Genomic DNA, 22,222 nt, shown 5'->3' with positions numbered 1-22,222 from the left:
GTATTTTTTCCCCTGCCATTTTACACAAAAAAGCGGGAGTTAAGGACGTCGTGAAGGGGCGGGGCCTATCTCCTCAGCACACTGGCGCCATTATTCCCTCACAGCTCCGCTGGAAGGACGGCTCCCTGATTCTCCCCTGCAGTACTGCATCTGATTCAGGGTAAAAAAGAGAAGGGGGGGCATTTTGGCAGCAAATAACTAGATTAACAGCAGCTATAAGGGATTAACACTTATATAAGGTTATCCCTGTATATATATATATAGCGCTGGGTGTGTGCTGGCAGACTCTCCCTCTGTCTCTCCAAAGGGCTAAGTGGGGTCCTGTCCTCTATCAGAGCATTCCCGGTGTGTGCTGTGTGTCGGTACGCGTGTGTCGACATGTATGAGGAGGAAAATGAGGTGGAGGCGGAGCAGTTGCCTGTGTTAGTGATGTCACCCCCTAGGGAGTCGACACCTGACTGGATGATTGTGTTTAAGCAATTAAGTGATAATGTCAGCAATTTACAAAAAACTGTTGACGACATGAGAAAGCCGGCAAATCAATTAGTGCCTGTTCAGGCGTCTCAGACACCCTCAGGGGCCCTAAAACGGCCGCTACCTCAGTGGGTCGACACGGATCCAGATACAGATACTGAATCTAGTGTCGACGGTGACGAGACAAACGTAATGTCCAGTAGGGCCACACGTTACATGATCACGGCAATGAAAGAGGCATTGAACCTTTCTGACACTACAAATACCTCAAAGGCGGGTATTATGTGGGGTGTGAAAAAACTGCCAATAGTTTTTCCTGAGTCTGAGGAAATAAATGAGGTGTGTGATAAAGCGTGGGTTTCCCCCGATAAAAAACAGCTAATTTCTAATAAGTTATTAGCACTATACCCTTTCCCGCCAGCGGTTAGGGCACGGTGGGAAACACCCCCTAGGGTAGATAAGGCGCTCACACGTTTATCTAAACAAGTAGCGTTACCGTCCTCTGATACGGCCACCCTCAAAGAACCAGCTGATAGGAGGCTGGAAAATATCCTGAAAAGTATATACACACATACTGGTGTTATACTGCGACCAGCAATCGCATCAGCCTGGATGTGCAGTGCTGGAGTCGCATGGGCGGATTCCCTGACTGAGAATATTGATACCCTGGATAGGGACAATATTCTGTTAACTATAGAACATTTAAAGGATGCATTGCTATATATGCGTGATGCGCAGAGGGATATTTGTACCCTGGCATCAAGAGTAAGCGCAATGTCCATCTCTGCCAGAAGAGCATTATGGACCAGACAGTGGTCAGGGGACGCAGATTCCAAACGGCACATGGAAGTATTGCCGTATAAGGGGGAGGAGTTATTTGGGGCTGGTCTAACAGACCTGGTGGCCACGGCAACGGCTGGAAAATCCACCTTTTTACCCCAGGTTACTTCACATCAACAGAAAAAGACACAGTCTTTTCAAACTCAGTCCTTTCGTTCCCATAAGTACAAGCGAGCAAAAGGTCACTCTTTTCTGCCCAAGGGCAGAGGAAGAGGAAAAAGGCAGCACCATGCAGCCGCTTCCCAGGAGCAGAAGCCCTCCCCTGCTTCTGCCAAGTCTTCAGCATGACGCTGGGGCTTTACAAGCAGACTCAGACACGGTGGGGGCCCGTCTCAAGTATTTCAACGCGCAGTGGGCTCACTCGCAAGTGGATCCCTGGATTCTACAGGTAGTATCACAGGGGTACAAACTGGAATTCGAGGCGTTTCCTCCTCATCGGTTCCTGAAGTCTGCTTTACCAAAGTCTCCCTCCGACAGGGAGGCAGTTCTGGAAGCCATTCACAAGCTGTACTCCCAGCAGGTGATAATCAAGGTACCCCTCTTACAACAGGGGAAGGGGTATTATTCCACACTATTTGTGGTACCGAAGCCGGACGGCTCGGTGAGACCAATATTAAATCTAAAATCTTTGAACACTTACATAAAAAGGTTCAAATTCAAGATGGAGTCACTCAGAGCGGTGATAGCGAACCTGGAAGAGGGGGACTATATGGTGTCGCTGGACATCAAGGATGCTTATCTCCACGTCCCAATATATCCTTCTCACCAAGGGTACCTCAGGTTTGTAGTACAAAACTGTCATTATCAGTTTCAGACGCTGCCGTTTGGATTGTCCACGGCGCCTCGGGTCTTTACCAAGGTAATGGCCGAAATGATGATTCTTCTACGAAGAAAAGGCATCTTAATTATCCCTTACTTGGACGATCTCCTGATAAGGGCAAGAACCAAGGAACAGTTAGAAGTCGGAGTGGCACTATCTCAGGTAGTGCTAAGTCAGCACGGATGGATTCTAAATATTCCAAAATCGCAGCTGATTCCAACGACACGTCTACTGTTCTTAGGAATGATTCTGGACACAGTCCAGAAGAAGGTGTTTCTCCCGGAGGAGAAGGCCAGGGAGTTATCCGAGCTAGTCAGGAACCTCCTAAAACCAGGACAGGTATCAGTGCACAAGGGTCCTGGGAAAAATGGTGGCTTCTTACGAAGCGATTCCATTCGGAAGATTCCATGCAAGAACTTTTCAGTGGGATCTACTGGGAAAATGGTCCGGATCGCATCTTCAGATGCATCAACGGATAACCCTGTCGCCATAATTCAAGCAAAACCTCTGCTTCAGGGTCAGGCGGTGTTGATCCAGTCGGACAACATCACGTCAGTCGCCCACATAAACAGACAGGGCGGCACGAGAAGCAGGAGGGCAATGGCAGAAACTGCAAGGATTCTTCGCTGGGCGGAAAATCATGTGATAGCACTGTCAGCAGTGTTCATTCCGGGAGTGGACAACTGGGAAGCAGACTTCCTCAGCAGACACGACCTTCACCCGGGAGAGTGGGGACTTCACCCAGAAGTCTTCCACCAAATTGTAAACCGTTGGGAAAGACCAAAGGTGGACATGATGGCGTCACATCTAAACAAAAAACTGGACAGATATTGCGCCAGGTCAAGGGACCCTCAGGCAATAGCAGTGGACGCTCTGGTAACGCCGTGGGTGTACCAGTCAGTGTATGTATTCCCTCCTCTGCCCCTCATACCGAAAGTATTGAGAATCATAAGAAGGAGAGGAGTAAGAACTATACTCGTGGTTCCGGATTGGCCAAGAAGGTCTTGGTACCCGGAACTTCAAGAGATGCTCACGGACGAACCGTGGCCTCTACCTCTAAGACAGGACCTGCTACTGCAGGGGCCTTGTCTGTTCCAAGACTTACCGCGGCTGCGTTTGACGGCATGGCGGTTGAACGCCGGATCCTGAAGGACAAGGGCATTCCAGAAGAAGTCATCCCTACTCTGGTAAAAGCCAGAAAGGAAGTAACCGCAAAACATTATCACCGCATTTGGCGTAAATATGTTGCGTGGTGTGAGGGCAAGAAGGCCCCTACACAGGAATTTCAACTGGGTCGTTTCTTGCATTTCCTGCAAACAGGACTGTCTATGGGCCTAAAATTAGGGTCCATTAAGGTTCAAATTTCGGCCCTGTCGATATTCTTCCAGAAAGAACTGGCTTCAGTACCTGAAGTTCAGACATTTGTGAAAGGGGTGCTGCACATACAGCCTCCTTTTGTGCCTCCAGTGGCACCTTGGGATCTCAATGTTGTGTTGAGATTTCTAAAATCACACTGGTTTGAACCATTGTCTACGGTAGATTTAAAATATCTCACGTGGAAGGTGTCGATGCTGTTGGCCTTGGCTTCAGCTAGGCGTGTGTCAGAATTGGCGGCTTTATCATGTAAAAGCCCTTACCTAAATTTTCATTCTGACAGGGCGGAATTGAGGACTCGTCCTCAATTTCTACCTAAGGTGGTTTCTGCATTTCACATGAACCAACCTATTGTGGTACCTGCGGCTACTAGGGACTTAGAGGACTCTAAGTTGCTGGACGTTGTCAGGACCTTGAAAATATATGTTTCCAGGACGGCTGGAGTCAGGAAAACTGACTCGCTGTTTATCCTGTATGCACCCAACAAGCTGGGTGCTCCTGCTTCAAAGCAGACGATTGCTCGTTGGATTTGTAGTACAATTCAGCTTGCACATTCCGTGGCAGGATTGCCACAGCCAAAATCAGTAAAAGCCCATTCCACAAGGAAAGTGGGCTCATCTTGGGCGGCTGCCCGAGGGGTCTCGGCTTTACAACTTTGCCGAGCAGCTACTTGGTCAGGGGCAAACACGTTTGCTAAATTCTACAAATTTGATACCCTGGCTGAGGAGGACCTGGAGTTCTCTCATTCGGTGCTGCAGAGTCATCCGCACTCTCCCGCCCGTTTGGGAGCTTTGGTATAATCCCCATGGTCCTTACGGAGTCCCAGCATCCACTTAGGACGTTAGAGAAAATAAGATTTTACTTACCGATAAATCTATTTCTCGTAGTCCGTAGTGGATGCTGGGCGCCCATCCCTAGTGCGGATTGTCTGCAATACTTGTGTATAGTTATTGTTACAAAAAATTCGGGTTATTATTGTTGAGCCATCCTTTCAGAGGCTCCTTTAAATTTATCATACTGTTAACTGGGTTCAGATCACGAGTTGTACGGTGTGATTGGTGTGGCTGGTATGAGTCTTACCCGGGATTCAATATCCTTCCTTATTATGTACGCTCGTCCGGGCACAGTATCCTAACTGGCTTGGAGGAGGGTCATAGGGGGAGGAGCCAGTGCACACCACCTGATATCTCAAGCTTTTATTTTGTGCCCTGTCTCCTGCGGAGCCGCTATTCCCCATGGTCCTTACGGAGTCCCAGCATCCACTACGGACTACGAGAAATAGATTTATCGGTAAGTAAAATCTTATTTTTTTTTCCCTTCAGATTCTGTCTCTCACAGTTGAAGTGTACCTATGATGGAAATTACAAACCTCTCTCATCTTTTTAAGTGGGTCAACTTGCACAATCGTTGGCTGTCCAAATACTTTTTTGCCCCACTGTGTGTGTGTGTATATGTGTATATATATATATATAATTAGTGTTCACTCCAGGAGTGAAATGGGGCATTGCGCCGGACTCCGGGGGCATATGTGTGCGCGCGCTGCCGAAACGGGGGCGTGGCCACGCCCACGTCATTTTAGGGGGCGGTGCGTCCCACAGACGCTACTATAGAGAGCGTCTGTGGCCGGCGACGTCACTGTTGGGGGCGTGCCCAGCACCTCCGTCGGTGCTGGGCTTCCCCCAGCTCTCTACCAAGGCGTGAATGGATGCTGCGCGCATGCGCACGGCATTTATACACGCCGGGAGGGCAGGAAGCGGGTGGCTGTTCTAGCAGGGCGCCGCAAAAGGGGCAGGGTGGGTTTTGCCTGCTAAAAAACGGGCGGCGTCCTGCTAAAACAGCCTAGAGTTAACACTATATATATATATATATATATATATCTATCCATATCCATATCCATATTCATAGAAACGGCACTGGAGACTTTCATATAGCAAACAGCTTGTATTCTGGGTAAACACCCAGAATACAAGCTGTTTGTTATATCCAGTGCCGTTTCTATGGACATGTATGCTTTATTATTTATCCAGGCACGGAGCGGAGCTGTCTACATTCATAGGAGTGCAACAAAATGGTGAACTGCTCAATCAGATAGTGATGTCACTCAGGTGCTAAAAGGGAGGGGTAATTCTGTGAAGGAAAAAACAATGGTTCCCTAATGCACACTGAGTGAATAATATTCCTACATAATAGTCAGATAATACGGAGATCTTGGTTGCGTATATCTGCAGATATAGGGTTAAGCCCCCAGGCCGATCGACAAGGCCTCTCCGTCACTGGGGGTCCCTAATATTAGGTATGGGTCCGGGGTGCAGGACCCCATAATGTCGGCACAGGTCGGCTACCCCAGGTCAGCACACAGGTGAGAGTTAATAGGGTTAATAAGAAGCACAGAAGTGCTATGTGAGTGGTGTGATTAAAATAATACAAAAATATATACAAAGTGATAGGGAAACTCATAAGTGTTAATAAAGTGTTAGAGTGTGCCGACCTGAAGCAGCCCAGCGATACCGACACAGGGGCCACCACACCCCACACCCACCCCACAAATAATTCCAAATATGTCTGGGTTGAATTCCCAGTGTAAGGCCACGTGGTAATGGCTCCTACAGCATCTGAGAGCCAGCTTACCTGGGGATACCCCTGACTTCCCCCTATGGCAGTCTAGAGTCAGCAATCCCTCCTACTGCTGACCCGTTCATGCCTCTCAATACAATGCAAAAAAATGGTGAACTGCTCAATCAGATAGTGATGTCACTCAGGTGCTAAAAGGGAGGGGTAATTCTGTGAAGGAAAAAACAATGGTTCCCTAATGCACACTGAGTGAATAATATTCCTACATAATAGTCAGATAATACGGAGATCTTGGTTGCGTATATCTGCAGATATAGGGTTAAGCCCCCAGGCCGATCGACAAGGCCTCTCCGTCACTGGGGGTCCCTAATATTAGGTATGGGTCACCTGTGTGCTGACCTGGGGTAGCCGACCTGTGCCGACATTATGGGGTCCTGCACCCCGGACCCATACCTAATATTAGGGACCCCCAGTGACGGAGAGGCCTTGTCGATCGGCCTGGGGGCTTAACCCTATATCTGCAGATATACGCAACCAAGATCTCCGTATTATCTGACTATTATGTAGGAATATTATTCACTCAGTGTGCATTAGGGAACCATTGTTTTTTCCTTCACAGAATTACCCCTCCCTTTTAGCACCTGAGTGACATCACTATCTGATTGAGCAGTTCACCATTTTTTTGCATTGTATTGAGAGGCATGAACGGGTCAGCAGTAGGAGGGATTGCTGACTCTAGACTGCCATAGGGGGAAGTCAGGGGTATCCCCAGGTAAGCTGGCTCTCAGATGCTGTAGGAGCCATTACCACGTGGCCTTACACTGGGAATTCAACCCAGACATATTTGGAATTATTTGTGGGGTGGGTGTGGGGTGTGGTGGCCCCTGTGTCGGTATCGCTGGGCTGCTTCAGGTCGGCACACTCTAACACTTTATTAACACTTATGAGTTTCCCTATCACTTTGTATATATTTTTGTATTATTTTAATCACACCACTCACATAGCACTTCTGTGCTTCTTATTAACCCTATTAACTCTCACCTGTGTGCTGACCTGGGGTAGCCGACCTGTGCCGACATTATGGGGTCCTGCACCCCGGACCCATACCTAATATTAGGGACCCCCAGTGACGGAGAGGCCTTGTCGATCGGCCTGGGGGCTTAACCCTATATCTGCAGATATACGCAACCAAGATCTCCGTATTATCTGACTATTATGTAGGAATATTATTCACTCAGTGTGCATTAGGGAACCATTGTTTTTTCCTTTACATTCATAGGAGTGCCGGCTGCAATGGAATATATATGTATATGTATATGCGTGTGTGTATGTGTGTGTATATATATGTACTGTTGCTGTTTTGTCCTGACGACGGGGCTTTGAGCCTCGAAACGTTGATTTTTGGAATAATAGTATTTTTTTGCAATACTGTCTCTGAGTGCCGTTTTTGGTTGCAGTTACATGTATTTTTTGTCTCTGGCACCTGAGCACGCTGAAAACAATTATGGGAGTGCCGGCTGATGCTGTATATCTATATATATATATATATATATATATATATATATCTATATATATATATATATATATATATATATATGTGTGTGTGTACACACATTATACTAAACCGGGCATATTTAAACCGGGACACTCATGAATTAAAGTATACAGATTCTGTGGCTGGCTGACTTCTTGCCTGTATTTCACCTGGTTTTATTCAGCTGGAGAACCTGTGCAGTTCATGAGTGTTAACAAGAGAGGGTGAGATTCTGCACAGACCTGATCCCAAGAGATTTGTATATACTGTTTGTGTAGTATTATGATAGAAAAATGTTTATGTGTACTATCAGAATTTATTCATTAGCATAGCTCAATTGGTGGTACTCCCATTAGTCATGCATTGTAACATACAGGTATGTAAGAAATAAAGAAGACTTTTTGTTGAGGCACTCTTAAGAAATGTATTATTATTGGTATTAAACAAAATATATTTATTGTCCTCGTACATCTTGCTTCAATACGCCACACAGCAGGAGATGCTTGGCGTGGAGTGAGCTGACAGGTCTTGTGCAACTCCATTAGCGTTGGGCGTATTGTTTTGCCTAAAATGCATTTTATTAGCATCGCTATGTGTATAAGACAACAAGCAGACTCTGCTGATTGAAATGATATGCAGCACGCCTAAATTCTGTGTGCGTCTGCGGCTGTATCTGCATATAAAACAGTATGTTAGTGTTTTCTAGAAAAGTACTGTAACCGCATTTTGCATGCAGTTACAGAGACAGTCACACACAGAATGTAGGCATGTTGCATATCATTTTAATCAGCAGAAGCTGCTTGTGCGTCCTATTCGCATATCGATGAGTGGAATGGGCTGTGTTCAGCTCAGTCTTCCAAGAGTACCATGATTGTCATGCAGGAAGCTGCAGAGCAAAGTCCAGCCTCCTGGTCCTCGTACTTCTCATCCCTCATGGTCAGACCCAGCACAATGCTTTTGCTTGTCACAGCTGGAGGAGGAGAGCAAGTGTCAAGCAGGGAGACATACAGGAGACAGCCATGCACTGACAGGGGACCGTTTGCAGACTCCCCAACCAGCAGCGGCTCTCCCATCATCAGAGCGGCAACTCATCAGAGCCACCCTATATAATATATCATCAGTGCTGCTGTTAGGAGAGTTGCTGATGTAGTGCTGGAGTAGGGTCGGAGCTGATCCGGCCTGGTAGCCCCCTTTAGAGAGCAAAGCCCTGTGCCCAACTCCCCCCCCCCCCCCCCACCCCCACCCCCAGCCTCTTAATATATTTCTGCCTAGGGGTGCCACTCGCTGGGGGGCAGTACTTGGATCCATGTTTTATTGCTGTCAGTCTTAAATTTGCCAGTAACTATAAAATATTTCCTTTGTAATGTATCATACACAATCTTAAATGAAGTAGGACGTTCGGTGAGGTGAGACGGAGCCTTTCCTGTCATTCTAACATTTACACCAGAGTTTTGACTTTAAAGTAGATGAAAAATGCAAAGAATATGTTAGAAATATCTTCTGTGTATTATTCTAATCATTTTTTTAGTCAAAACTCTGGAGTAATAAGTCTATGGCTCACCTGTCTATCTTTTCAGCACATCTCTGAGCCACATCTCGCCAAATTTCCAGGAGTATATACTGCTGCACCTGTGTATAATGCCCACATGCACCCTTTGGCTCATATATTGCGGGTAAATCTGGCTCTGGTGCTAGCCAGTGCCTCCTGAGCCATTGACCTCACCGCACATCCCTACCTACTAGGTAAATATGTATACATAATTAAAAATAAGCTAAATGTCATAGCTAATGGCTTGTTTTATAATACTGTAGTATATTAAACTGTCAAACCCTAATAAAGAGCTTATAACCAAACAATGAAAATAAGAAAATTGGATGATGGGGAACGGCCATTACTGTTGTGCCTATGGGCACACTGACCCCTAAATCCATCCTATTATTATAATAAGTGTTGTTTTTTGTCAGTGAGCTACAATTGGATTGAAGAAGTAACTGATAAAGATTAATAGAAGCACAATTAAACTTTGATAGCATATCATGTGCAACTGACAGCAATGTGTTTTAATTAGAGATGAGCGGATTCGGTTTTACTCGGTTTTACTCGGTTCTCAAAACCGAATCTTATTGGCTCACGGATGTCACGTGTTTTGGATAGCCAATAAGATTCGGTTTTGAGAACCGAGTAAAACCGAATCCGCTCATCACTAGTTTTAATGGCCCCATACACTACAACGATATGTCTGAGGCTGAAGTAGGATGTAATTTCCCTTGAACTCCCCCGGGACCTTCCTGGGAGTGAATCCATACAATTTGGTACTTTTGTGCTATTTTTACATAAGATATATCGCATGCGATTGATGAAGCCGCTATACATCGCATGCAATATATCGTACGGCATACAATTGTACCATGAGATATATCTGATGGGCTGGGAGTGTCCTGAGAATGCCAGTCAAACTTCCCTGTGATACATCGCATGCGATATATCAAATGCACAAAAAACACACTTTTTTCATCCGATTCCATCCAATTCCGATATATCATTAGTGCAGCACCAACGACCTAGGGGTTCTTATCCGACAGCGACGGGGACGCGCATTAGATTGGATACGATGTAAAATGTACACAATATCATACAATATATCAGATGGATATATCGGAATTGTATGAAATCGTGTAAAATCATCCTAGTGTATGGGGCCCTTAAGATTGGTCATTTTTACTGAAAGCTTAATTCATTAAGTGCATTAACTATGTTTTATAATTGAGTAATAATCTAGATATGATTGTACTCCTTAATATAGTGATTCACTAGACTTGTTTATTGCTTTCAAATACTGTTTTGCTGATCTGTGCTATATTCTAATGGCTACAAGTTGAAACACTCTGTAACCCATTTTAGAAGTCAGGATTAACTATTTTGCATTCAGTGGAATTATAGATATATTTTTTGTACTGAATTCTGATCATCTTTGGGAGATAAATTGTCGGTATCAATGTCTCTAGTGGTTACATTCTGTCCTCACTCCTCTGATTAATGCTCTGTGTCAATTATTTACAGACCCAAACTTACTGTGGAAATTCCCGGAGGATTTCTCTGACCAGGTCAGTAACATCACAGGGAGGTCTGATTTTGTTAATATTAAACCCCCCAGTGAGCTCTGCTGGAAGTAATGATGTGAACTGTCCTCAGCTTCTTGGAAAATCTTTGGGCAGCAAGCAGAAATTCTCGGTTTATTGTATGTAGTACACAATTTTTATATGTTCGCCAGCGGCAAAAGCCGCCTGACTGCAAGTACACCCTGAACATGCCCTTCATTCACTTTCATGCTGTGTTCCAGCAGAATGGATGCCGCAGTAATTATATGCAAGTGCAATTCATAAAGCTCAAATGTATCGACTGCTTCAAAATATTTAAAATACTTTTTTAAACTTGAAATGTAAAGAATATTCTGTAATCAACTTAATAACTTAATACAAAGTACTAGTGCTTTCTAATTGGAATTATACAGCAGTATTTACCATTTTGAAATAATAATACAATTGAACCATAATCTTTTTTTCTTAGGAAAAAAACAACCACATTTGTAGAACACGCAGGTCCAGTGACATTATTCACCTGTACATTTAAGCTGTTTTAGACTGTTGCCCCGCTACATATTTTGTTAGTATTCACTTTATTTGTAAGGTGCCACAAAGTGCCTACAGGACAGTACAAGGAGTAAACATAATCATGTTTAGCATATGTAAAGTGAACAACAGTAAAACTACAGACAAAAATACCAAATACACATAGCACCAGGGCAGTAGAGAGCCTGGCTGGGCCCAGGTACTTTTCAGGGTGTGTGGCCTAATTCCAGGAGGCGGCGTTATGTATTGTATTTTATGCGCCTCCCTACATATGGCTGGGGAGAAAAGCTGCAGCCGCTGTTGCCAGATAAATTGGAGGGGGAGACCCAAGCCCCTCCATCAGACCTGGGCCTGTGGAATTAGTACGCTCTTTGGCGCCACAGCATAGCACAGAACAGGAGGGTGACAGGAGGCAGTGTTATGACAACCCTGTATATCTTAGATGGCTAGCTTATGTGAGTCTCAGGGACAATCACAGTGAGGGACAAAACAACTTGACATTAATGTTTTTTATCAGTCATGAGCAGTCAAGTTTTATAAAGGTTTTTCCCTCCAGTGTATTAGATCAATGGAATAGTTTAATATCTGGGGAACTCTATGCTAAAGCTGTATGGGAATTTACAATCTTTATGTATATGTATGAGCTAATTTCTTACTAGCGAATTTTCTTACTCAAGTTCATAAACTAACCTAATGCTTAAGGAAGCTTCACTGCCTCTGCATTCTCCGGGATCCGGTCTGAAGATCGACAGTGTCTAGGTCGACAATGTTTAGGTCGACCACTATAGGTCGACATTCACTAGGTCGACATGGATGGAAGGTCGACAGGGTTTCTAGGTCGACATGTGCTAGGTCGACAGGTCTAAAGGTCGACATGAGTTTTTCACTTTTTTTTTTTTTGTTGGATTTTTTCATACTTAACGATCCATGTGGACTACGATTGGAACGGTAAAGTGTGCCGAGCGAAGCGGTAGCGGAGCGAAGGCACCATGCCCGAAGCATGGCGAGCGAAGCGGTGCACTAATTTGGGGTCCCGGTCACTTTACTAAGAAAAAGACACCAAAAAAAAAAAAAAGTCCTCATGTCGACCTTTAGACCTGTTGACCTAGCACATGTCGACCTAGAAACCCTGTCGACCTTCCATCCATGTCGACCTAGTGACTGTCGACCTATAGTGGTCGACCTAAACATTGTCGACCTAGACGCTGTCGATAAAACAAACCACACCCGCATTCTCCAGCCTGCAAGGTCTGTATTCCGTCTTGTCAGCTATGGCATGTGTGACATCTGTATGGAAGACGCAGAGTTCCTAACCACTTAACCTGGGGTTATGGCTATGCTTGTAGTGCTCTTTAAAGGATAATCCCATTTCTCTGACGTCCTAGTGGATGCTGGGTACTCCGTAAGGACCATGGGGAATAGACGGGCTCCGCAGGAGACTGGGCACTCTTTAAAGAAAGATTAGGTACTACATCTGGTGTGCACTGGCTCCTCCCTCTATGCCCCTCCTCCAGACCTCAGTTAGAATCTATGCCCGGCCAGAGCTGGATGCACTCTAGGGGCTCTCCTGAGCTTCCTAGAAAGAAAGTATTTGTTAGGTTTTTTATTTTCAGTGAGATCTGCTGGCAACAGACTCACTGCTACGTGGGACTGAGGGGAGAGAAGCGAACCTACCTGCTTGCAGCTAGCTTGGGCTTCTTAGGCTACTGGACACCATTAGCTCCAGAGGGATCGAACACAGGCCCAGTCCTCGGTCGTCCTGTCCCGGAGCCGCGCCGCCGTCCCCCTTGCAGAGCCAGAAGAACCGAAGAGAAGTTGAAAATCGGCGGCTGAAGACTCCGGTCTTCATTAAGGTAGCGTACAGCACTGCAGCTGTGCGCCATTGCTCCCTCTGCACACCACACACTCCGGTCACTGATGGGTGCAGGGCGCTGGGGGGGGCACCCTGGGCAGCAATTAGAGTACCTTACATGGCTAAATAGCACATAATACAGCTAATATACTGTATATGTGCATAATCCCCCGCCATAAAGCATATAAAAAAGCGGGAGAAGTCAGCCGAGAAAGGGGCGGGGCTATCTTCCTCAGCACACGGGCGCCATTTTCTCTTCACAGCTCCGCTGGAAGGCAGCTCCCCAGGCTCTCCCCTGCAGTGTATAATAAGCTGCTATAGGGAAAAATCACTCACTTTAGTGTAAATCCCTGGTTATATAGCGCTGTGGTGTGTGCTGGCATACTCTCTCTCTGTCTCCCCAAAGGACTTTGTGGGGTCCTGTCCTCAGTCAGAGCATTCCCTGTGTGTGTGTGTGCGGTGTGTCGGTACGGCTGTGTCGCCATGTTTGATGAGGACGCTTACGTGGAGGCGGAGCAGGAGCCGATAAGTGTGATGTCGCCCCCTGGGGGGCCGACACCAGAGTGGATGGATATGTGGAAGGTATTAACCGACAGTGTCAACTCCTTGCATAAAAGGTTCGATGACGTAACAGCTTTGGGACAGCCGGCATCTCAGCCCGCGCCTGCCCAAACGTCTCAGAGGCCATCAGGGGCTCAAAAACGCCCGCTACCTCAGACGGCAGACACAGATGTCGACACGGAGTCTGACTCCAGTGTCGACGAGGATGAGACAAATGTACAATCCACAAGGGCCATCCGATGTATGATTACGGCAATGAAAAATGTGTTGCACATTTCTGACATTAACCGGGTTACCACAAAAAAAGGGTATTATGTTTGGGGAGAAAAAGCAGCCAGTGACTTTTCCCCCATCTGATGAGTTAAATGAATTGTGTGAAGAAGCGTGGTGTTCCCCAGATAAGAAACTAGTGATTTCTAAGCGGTTACTAATGGCGTACCCTTTCCCGCCAACGGATAGGTTACGCTGGGAGACGTCCCCTAGGGTGGACAAGGCGCTCACACGCTTATCAAAAAAGGTGGCACTGCCGTCTCAGGATACGGCCGCCTTAAAGGAGCCTGCAGATAGAAAGCAGGAGGCTATCCTGAAGTCTGTGTATACACACTCAGGTACTATACTGAGACCTGCTATTGCTTCAGCATGGATGTGTAGTGCTGCAGCAGCATGGTCTGATTCCCTGTCAGATAACATTGATTCCCTTGACAGGGATACTATTTTGCTAACTATAGAGCATATTAAAGACGTAGTCTTATATATGAGAGATGCACAGAGGGATATTTGCCGGCTGGCATCTAGAATTAATGCAATGTCCATTTCTGCCAGGAGAGTATTATGGACTCGGCAGTGGACAGGTGATGCTGATTCTAAAAGGCACATGGAAGTTTTGCCTTATAAGGGTGAGGAATTGTTTGGGGACGGTCTCTCGGACCTCGTGTCCACAGCAACAGCTGGGAAATCGACTTTTTTACCTCAGGTTCCCTCACAGCCTAAGAAAGCACCGTATTATCAAGTACAGTCCTTTGGGCCTCAGAAAGGCAAGCGGGTCAGAGGCGCGTCCTTTCTGCCCAGAGGCAGGGGTAGAGGGAAAAAGCTGCACCAGACAGCCAGTTCCCAGGAACAAATATCCTCCCCTGCTTCCACTAAGTCCACCGCATGACGCTGGGGCTTCACAGGTGGAGCCAGGTGCGGTGGGGGCCCGTCTCCGGAACTTCAGCGACCAGTGGGTTCGCTCACAGGTGGATCTCTGGGTTCTACAGGTATCTCAGGGATACAAGCTGGAGTTCGAGACGTCTCCCCCTCGCCGTTACCTCAAATCAGCCTTGCCTGCTACTCCCAAGGAAAGGGAGGTAGTACTGGCGGCAATTCACAAGCTGTACCTCCAGCAGGTGATAATCAAAGTTCCTCTCCTTCAACAGGGACGAGGTTACTATTCCACAATGTTTGTGATACCGAAACCAGACGGTTCGGTGAGACCCATTCTAAACTTAAAATCCTTGAACACTTATATAAGGAAGTTCAAGTTCAAAATAGAATCGCTCAGGGCAGTTATTGCAAGCCTGGAAGAGGGGGATTTTATGGTGTCACTGGACATCGTGGATGCTTACCTACATGTCCCCATTTACCCACCTCACCAGGAGTACCTCAAGGTTGTGGTACAGAACTGCCATTACCAATTCCAGACGTTGCCGTTGGGTCTGTCCACGGCACCGAGGGTGTGTACCAAGGTAATGGCCGAAATGATGATACTACTTCGAAAGAAGGGAGTTATAATTATCCCGTACTTGGACGATCTCCTTATAAAGGCGAGGTCCAAGGAGCAGTTGTTGATCGGTGTAGCACTATCTCAGGAAGTGCTACAACAGCACGGCTGGATTCTGAATATCCCAAAGTCGCAGCTGGTTCCTACGACGCGTCTGCTGATATTGGGCATGTTTCTGGACACAGAACAGAAGAAGGTGTTTCTCCCGGAGGAGAAGGCCAAGGAGTTGTCATCTCTGGTCAGAGACCTCCTGAAACCAAAACAGGTGTCGGTGCATCATTGCACGCGAGTCCTGGGAAAGATGGTAGCTTCTTACGAAGCAATTCCCTTCGGCAGGTTCCATGCAAGGAACTTTCAGTGGGACCTGTTAGTCAAGTGAGGACCGCATCTTCAGATGCATCGGCTGATCACCCTGTCTCCGAGGGCCAGGGTGTCTCTGCTGTGGTGGCTGCAGAGTGCTCATCTTCTCGAGGGCCGCAGATTCGGCATTCAGGACTGGGTCCTGGTGACCACTGATGCAAGCCTCCGAGGTTGGGGAGCAGTCACTCAGGGAAGAAACTTCCAAGGACAATGGTCGAGTCAGGAGACTTCCCTACACATAAATATTCTGGACCTAAGGGCCATTTACAATGCCCTAAGTCAAGCAGAACCCCTGCTTCAAAACCAGCCGGTGCTGATTCAGTCAGATAACATCACGGCTGTCGCCCATGTAAACCGACAAGGCGGCACAAGAAGCAGGATGGCGTTGGCAGAAGCCACAAGGATTCTCCGATGGGCGGAGAATCACGTGCTAACACTGTCAGCAGTGTTCATTCCGGGTGTGGAAAACTAGGAAGCAGACTTCCTCAGCAGGCACGACCTCCACCCAGGAGAGTGGGGACTTCATCCAGAAGTCTTCACGCAGATTGTAGACCGTTGGGAACGGCCACAGGTGGACATGATGGCGTCCCACCTAAACAAAAAGCTAAAAAAGTATTGCGCCAGGTCAAGAGACCCTCAGGCGATAGCTGTGGACGCACTAGTGACACCGTGGGTGTACCAGTCGGTTCATGTGTTCCCTCCTCTTCCTCTCATACCCAAGGTACGGAGGATAGTAAGTAAGAAAGGAGTAAGAACTATACTCGTAGTTCCGGTTTGGCCAAGAAGAACTTGGTACCCAGAACTACAAGAAATGATCTCGGAGGACCCATTGCCTCTGTCTCTCAGACAGGACCTGTTACTGCTGGGGCCCTGTCTGTTCCAAGACTTACCGCGGCTGCGTTTGAAGGCTTGGCGGTTGAACGCCGGATCCTAACGGAAAAGGGCGTTCCAGATGAAGTGATTCCTACGCTGTTAAAGGCTAGGAAAGACGCTGCCTGAAGTTCAGACGTTGTTAAGGGAGTGCTGCATATTCAGCCCCTTTTTTGTGCCTCCAGTGGCACCTTGGGATCTCAACGTAGTGTTGGATTTCCTAAAATCACATTGTTTTGAGCCACTTCAGACCGTGGAGTTGAAGTATCTCACGTGGAAAGTGGTCATGCTTTTGGCCTTGGCTTCGGCTAGGCGTGTGTCAGAATTGGCGGCTTTGTCATGTAAAAGCCCTTATCTGATCTTTCATATGGACAGGGCAGAATTGAGGACTCGTACCCAATTTCTCCCTAAGGTGGTATCAGCGTTTCATTTGAACCAACCTATTGTGGTGCCTGCGGCTACTCGGGACTTGGAGGATTCCAAGTTGCTGGACGTAGTCCGGGCCCTGAAAATCTATGTTTCCAGGACGGCTAGAGTCAGAAAAACTGACTCGCTGTTTATCCTGCATGCACCCAACAAGCTGGGTGCTCCTGCTTCTAAAAGCAGACTATTGCTCGCTGGATCTGTAGCACGATTCAACTTGCACATTCTGCGGCTGGACTGCCGCATCCTAAATCAGTCAAAGCCCATTCCACGAGGAAGGTGGGCTCTTCTTGGGCGGCTGCCCGAGGGGTCTCGGCTTTACAACTTGGCCGAGCTGCTACCTGGTCGGGGTCAAACACGTTTGCAAAATTCTACAAGTTTGATACCCTGGCTGAGGAGGACCTTGAGTTTGCTCATTCGGTGCTACAGAGTCATCCGCACTCTCCCGCCCGTTTGGGAGCTTTGGTATAATCCCCATGGTCCTTACGGAGTACCCAGCATCCACTAGGACGTCAGAGAAAATAAGAATTTACTCACCGGTAATTCTATTTCTCGTAGTCCGTAGTGGATGCTGGGAGCCCGTCCCAAGTGCGGACTTCTGCAATACTTGTATATAGTTATTGCTTAACTATAGGGTTATTGTTCTGAGACATCTGTTGAATGAGGCTCAGCTATTGTTCATACTGTTAACTGGGTATAGTTATCACAAGTTGTACGGTGTGATTGGTGTGGCTGGTATGAGTCTTACCCTGGATTCCAAATCCTTTCCTAGTAATGTCAGCTCTTCTGGGCACAGTTTCCCTAACTGAGGTCTGGAGGAGGGGCATAGAGGGAGGAGCCAGTGCACACCAGATGTAGTACCTAATCTTTCTTTAAAGAGTGCCCAGTCTCCTGCGGAGCCCGTCTATTCCCCATGGTCCTTACGGAGTACCCAGCATCCACTACGGACTACGAGAAATAGAATTACCGGTGAGTAAATTCTTATTTTCCTAATTTTCCATCTAAAGGTGGGTAAACACGGAGAGATCAGTGCTTAAATTCTAAGCAACCTGACTAGATTGGCCTGCATGCATGCAGGCTCAATCTAGCACATCACTCATTTCACCCGTTGGGTGAAATGAGCGCACCCATCCCCCCTCGCTCAGCACACATCGCGCTGTGCTGAGTGGGGGGAGAGATGTGTGCTGAGCGGTCACTGATAGATCGCTCAACACACATCTCCGCCGTCAGTACTGGCTTTAAGGGGCCACGGGACCGTGCATCGCTATCGCTGTGGGGGGGGGGGGGGGGGGGGGTACACACGGAGAGATCAGTGCTTAACTTCTAAGCAATCTAGTCAGATTGCTTAGAAGTTAAGCACTGATCTCTCCGTGTGTACCCCCCTTAACTTCCTAACATCTGAGCTGCTTGTAGATGTTGTGATTGCTGAGGTGATGGTGCTTTCATGCAAGTATTTAGTTTCAGTAGCGCATATCCAGGGGTCACCTGCCAGCAAGTATAAGAATGCTGCTGCATATTGTAGTCCAATGGCTGCCTTCAGATTGAAATACCACTCATGGTTTTGTTGTCATTTTATCTCCTCTTTTAAACATAGATATCTGCATTAGCTCTTTACTGTTACCTAGATTATACCTGCTTCTGTTCACATTCTATTTCCAACCAGTCTGTCACCATGTATTGTTAAAAGCAGAATTACTGATTTGATCCAAACTTATAAATGTATTGTGCTAATTAAAATGATCAGGTCAGTGTTATTTGGAGTCTAGCCAAATGTATTTAATCCTTTAAAAATGAATTGCATGTAAATAGTCTTTGCTAAACAGAGGGGTTAAAAGTGCAGGTTGGGGATTAGGATGAAGAAATAGTATTTCTATTACCTGGAGGGTGTTTTAGAAATCAAACCAGCATATGGCATCGGCATACTCCTCCCGCACCCCCCATCAGACTCTTTTGTCTGCAAAAGCCCCTTTGTCTAAATCCCATTGTTACCAGGACTTATTGACAGTTGTAGAACGTAGCCAGAGACACGAGGGACACCCACCACCCTGGGGAGAGACACAAGCATGGATTATGGAAATATGAATTGATCTTTAGAAGAAGGGCCTTTCCTCTGTTATGCAGGAAATACAATGAGGAGAGAGAGGAGGTCTGTGACACGATGTGAGCGCTAAGAATGGATTGGGAGCTCACCCTTCCCAGCTGTTGGTAAAATTAAAAGAGGAAAATGTAGCGTTTGTAGATCACAAGGATTTGTGAAAAGGCAGAAGATAATGAAGCTACTTGTTAGACATATTTTCAAATAATATATGCAGCAGTGTTTAATCCACTTATAGTTAGACACTGTTCATCATAATGCAGAGTATGTTACCAGCAGGTTTCAGAAATAGTCTATCACTTTGACTTGTGGGGAAGAAAAACTTACATATATGGAATGTGTGATATTTTATATATTTCTGTTTATAAATAAGTTTTTGTGTGAGAGTAAGTAAAAGCACTGTTCTGTCAGTGCACGTTAATTTATTCTATTGGCTCTCCAATAACTGCTAGCATTATCGATGTGTATGACTTTTCTTATATTTTACTTTATCGCCTATACCCTACATGCAGTATGCTCTATAAATGCTCCCCTCTACCAGACATTGTTGTTCATCTTTATCGCTTCTCACCATACCATACCTCATATTATTACTGCTCTCTATCACTCTTCCTCTGCCTACTATTAGTACTCCTGTATCACTCCTCCACTATTAGTCTTGTTTTCCACTCCTCCTCTCAATCTCTATATTAGTCTTGTTATTCAGTTCTCACTTCCATGCTTATTATTAGATTTGTCACTGCTACTATACAAATACCCAAAGCATACCCCCACATAATCAAATCCATAAAATACAGTACACCCCCCTCCACATCATCATAAGCACAGTTCATGCCCCCCATCATAAAGTCACCTAAACATAGTATATGCCCCCCCCTCCAACATTAAATTCCCAAAATACAATACACACCAAGATTAATAAAATGACCATACCACAGACAGAACATCCTAGGCTTTTTCTCTTACGTCCTAGAGGATGCTGGGGTCCACATTAGTACCATGGGGTATAGATAGGTCCACTAGGAGGCGCTGGCACTTTAAGAGTTTGAGAGTGTGGGCTGGCTCCTCCCTCTATCCCCCTCCTACCAGACTTAGTTTAGAAAATGTGCCAGTCACAGCTGGGGCAGCTCCTAGAGCTTCTTTAGTTTTATTATTTTTCTAAGAGTTAAGTTAGGCACAGGGAGGCTGCTGGCAACAGAGCGGACCCAGCAGCGTTCAGCGCCATTTTCCTGCCTGCAGGTCCTATACAGAGACGCTGACAGGAAGAGCTGTCCCTCCAAGCAACTCCAGCTATCCTGTGCAGTACCAGGGAGTTGTAGAAGGCGGGGGGGGGGGGGGGGGGGGCTGTGTAAATACTGTGTACTCTATTAAGGTACGCAGTAAGCGCTAGGTAGTTGCTTTATATCTACCTCAGAAAGCGCTGTGTGAGGGTTGGCTCCAATCTCTGTGTCTCTCTGTGGCATACTTGGGGGGGAAACTGTGTCTGACATTTCCCTGTGTGTGTGTGTGTGTGGGTGTTTGTTTTCTCACATAGCAATGTCTAGAGACTCTGTGTCATATGCTGCAGAGGATATTTCCTCTCAGTAGGAATCTATTCCATGTACACAGGAATGTAATGTCTTGTCTTGGATCCCAATTGATGAGCCTGAGTGGTTGTCCTCTATTAAGGGGATGATCTTTCAGATCTCTACCAGGGTAGCTCATACTGAGACTGAAACTTGGGTGTTAAAGAACTCTATGGCAGTTTGGTCAGGTTCTATTCCTATTCCTGCAAAATCCCATAGTATGTTCCCACAGAAACGTGCACTTGCCCAGATTATGCAAGATGACACGGATACCGATTCTGATACTACAGACGGTGATGGGGATGTGCTGAGGGGAGCGGCATTCCTTGAAAAGGGGGTGCAGCTCATGATTGAGGCCATTAGCGATGTGTTAAACATTAATGACACGCCACCTGAGCAGATTGAGGAGGATTACTTCACTGACAATAAGAAAGCCTCGCTAACCTTCCCTGCGTCTAAAGAATTAAACGCTATATTTGAAAAATCCTGGGAAAATCCGGAGAAAAAATTCCAAATCCCAAAAAGGGTTCTGATTGCTTTTCCCTTCCCTGAGGAGGATAGGAAAAAATGGGAAAACCCACCCATAGTTGACGCATCTGTCTCCAGACTGTCTAAAAAGGTGGTTTTACGTGTCCCAGGATCTACCGCGTTAAAAGAACCGGCTGATCGTAAAATTGACACTATGCTCAACTCCATATACACTGCTTCAGGAGTGGCGTTAAGGCCCACTATTGCCTGTGCATGGATTTTTAAAGCCATTGTAAAGTGGTCAGGCATATTACTAGAGAACTTGGATACAATGGATAGAAGTGACATTGAATTGTTTCTACGTAACATACAGGATTCTGCGGGGTTCATGGTGGAATCCATGAAGGACCTGGCTACGCTGATTGCACGAATATCTTCCATGTCGGTCTCAGCTCGCAGGGGACTCTGGCTACGCCAATGGTCTGCAGACGCGGAATCCAGGAGAAGTGTGGAGAACCTACCCTATACAGGTCAGGCTCTTTTTGGGGAAGCGTTGGATTTGTGGATTTACACAGCAACCGCGGGTAAGTCACCTTTCCTTCCCTCTGCTACACCTTCTACGAAGAAACCATTTTCTTCAGCTGAGTCGCAGTCCTTTCGGACCGCTAAGGCAAAAAAGTCCAAGCCTCCTACCACTTTCTTTAGAGGAGGTCGTGCAAAATCCAAAAAAGCCTGCACCCGCAGGCTCCCAGGACCAGAAACCTGCTTCTGGTCTCTCAAATCCTCAGCATGATGGTGGACCGCACAGCCTGGAGGACGGGCTGGTGGGTGCGAGACTGAGACGTTTCAGACACGTCTGGGTGTCATCTGGCCTGGATCCCTGAGTACAGGATATTGTGTCCCAGGGGTACAGACTGGAGTTTCAAAAATTCCCGCCTCACCGATTCTTCAAATCAAGCTTGCCAGCTTTGCTGACAGACAGAAATGTCCTACGGGAAGCCATCCAAAAATTGGAAAAGTCACAGG

At 46.5% G+C, this 22,222-nt stretch overlaps 1 protein-coding gene across 2 annotated transcripts in view; it reads left to right on the top strand.

The window, feature by feature from the left end:
• DENND1B (DENN domain containing 1B) overlaps positions 1 to 22,222 on the top strand; it is a 505,665-nt gene that overhangs the window by 153,632 nt on the left and 329,811 nt on the right. The window contains exons 2-3 of one of the 2 annotated variants that reach the window (XM_063940123.1): positions 9,191 to 9,356; positions 10,675 to 10,718. The gene's annotated coding sequence lies outside the window, so the exon portion shown is untranslated. The remainder of the gene's footprint in view (positions 1 to 9,190; positions 9,357 to 10,674; positions 10,719 to 22,222) is intronic. The other variant, XM_063940124.1, reaches the window with a different exon arrangement.

Source organism: Pseudophryne corroboree, chromosome 9 (genome assembly GCF_028390025.1).
Source record: "Pseudophryne corroboree isolate aPseCor3 chromosome 9, aPseCor3.hap2, whole genome shotgun sequence".
NCBI classification, from domain to species: domain Eukaryota; kingdom Metazoa; phylum Chordata; class Amphibia; order Anura; family Myobatrachidae; genus Pseudophryne; species Pseudophryne corroboree.
This window is presented reverse-complemented; position numbering and strand designations above follow the sequence as displayed.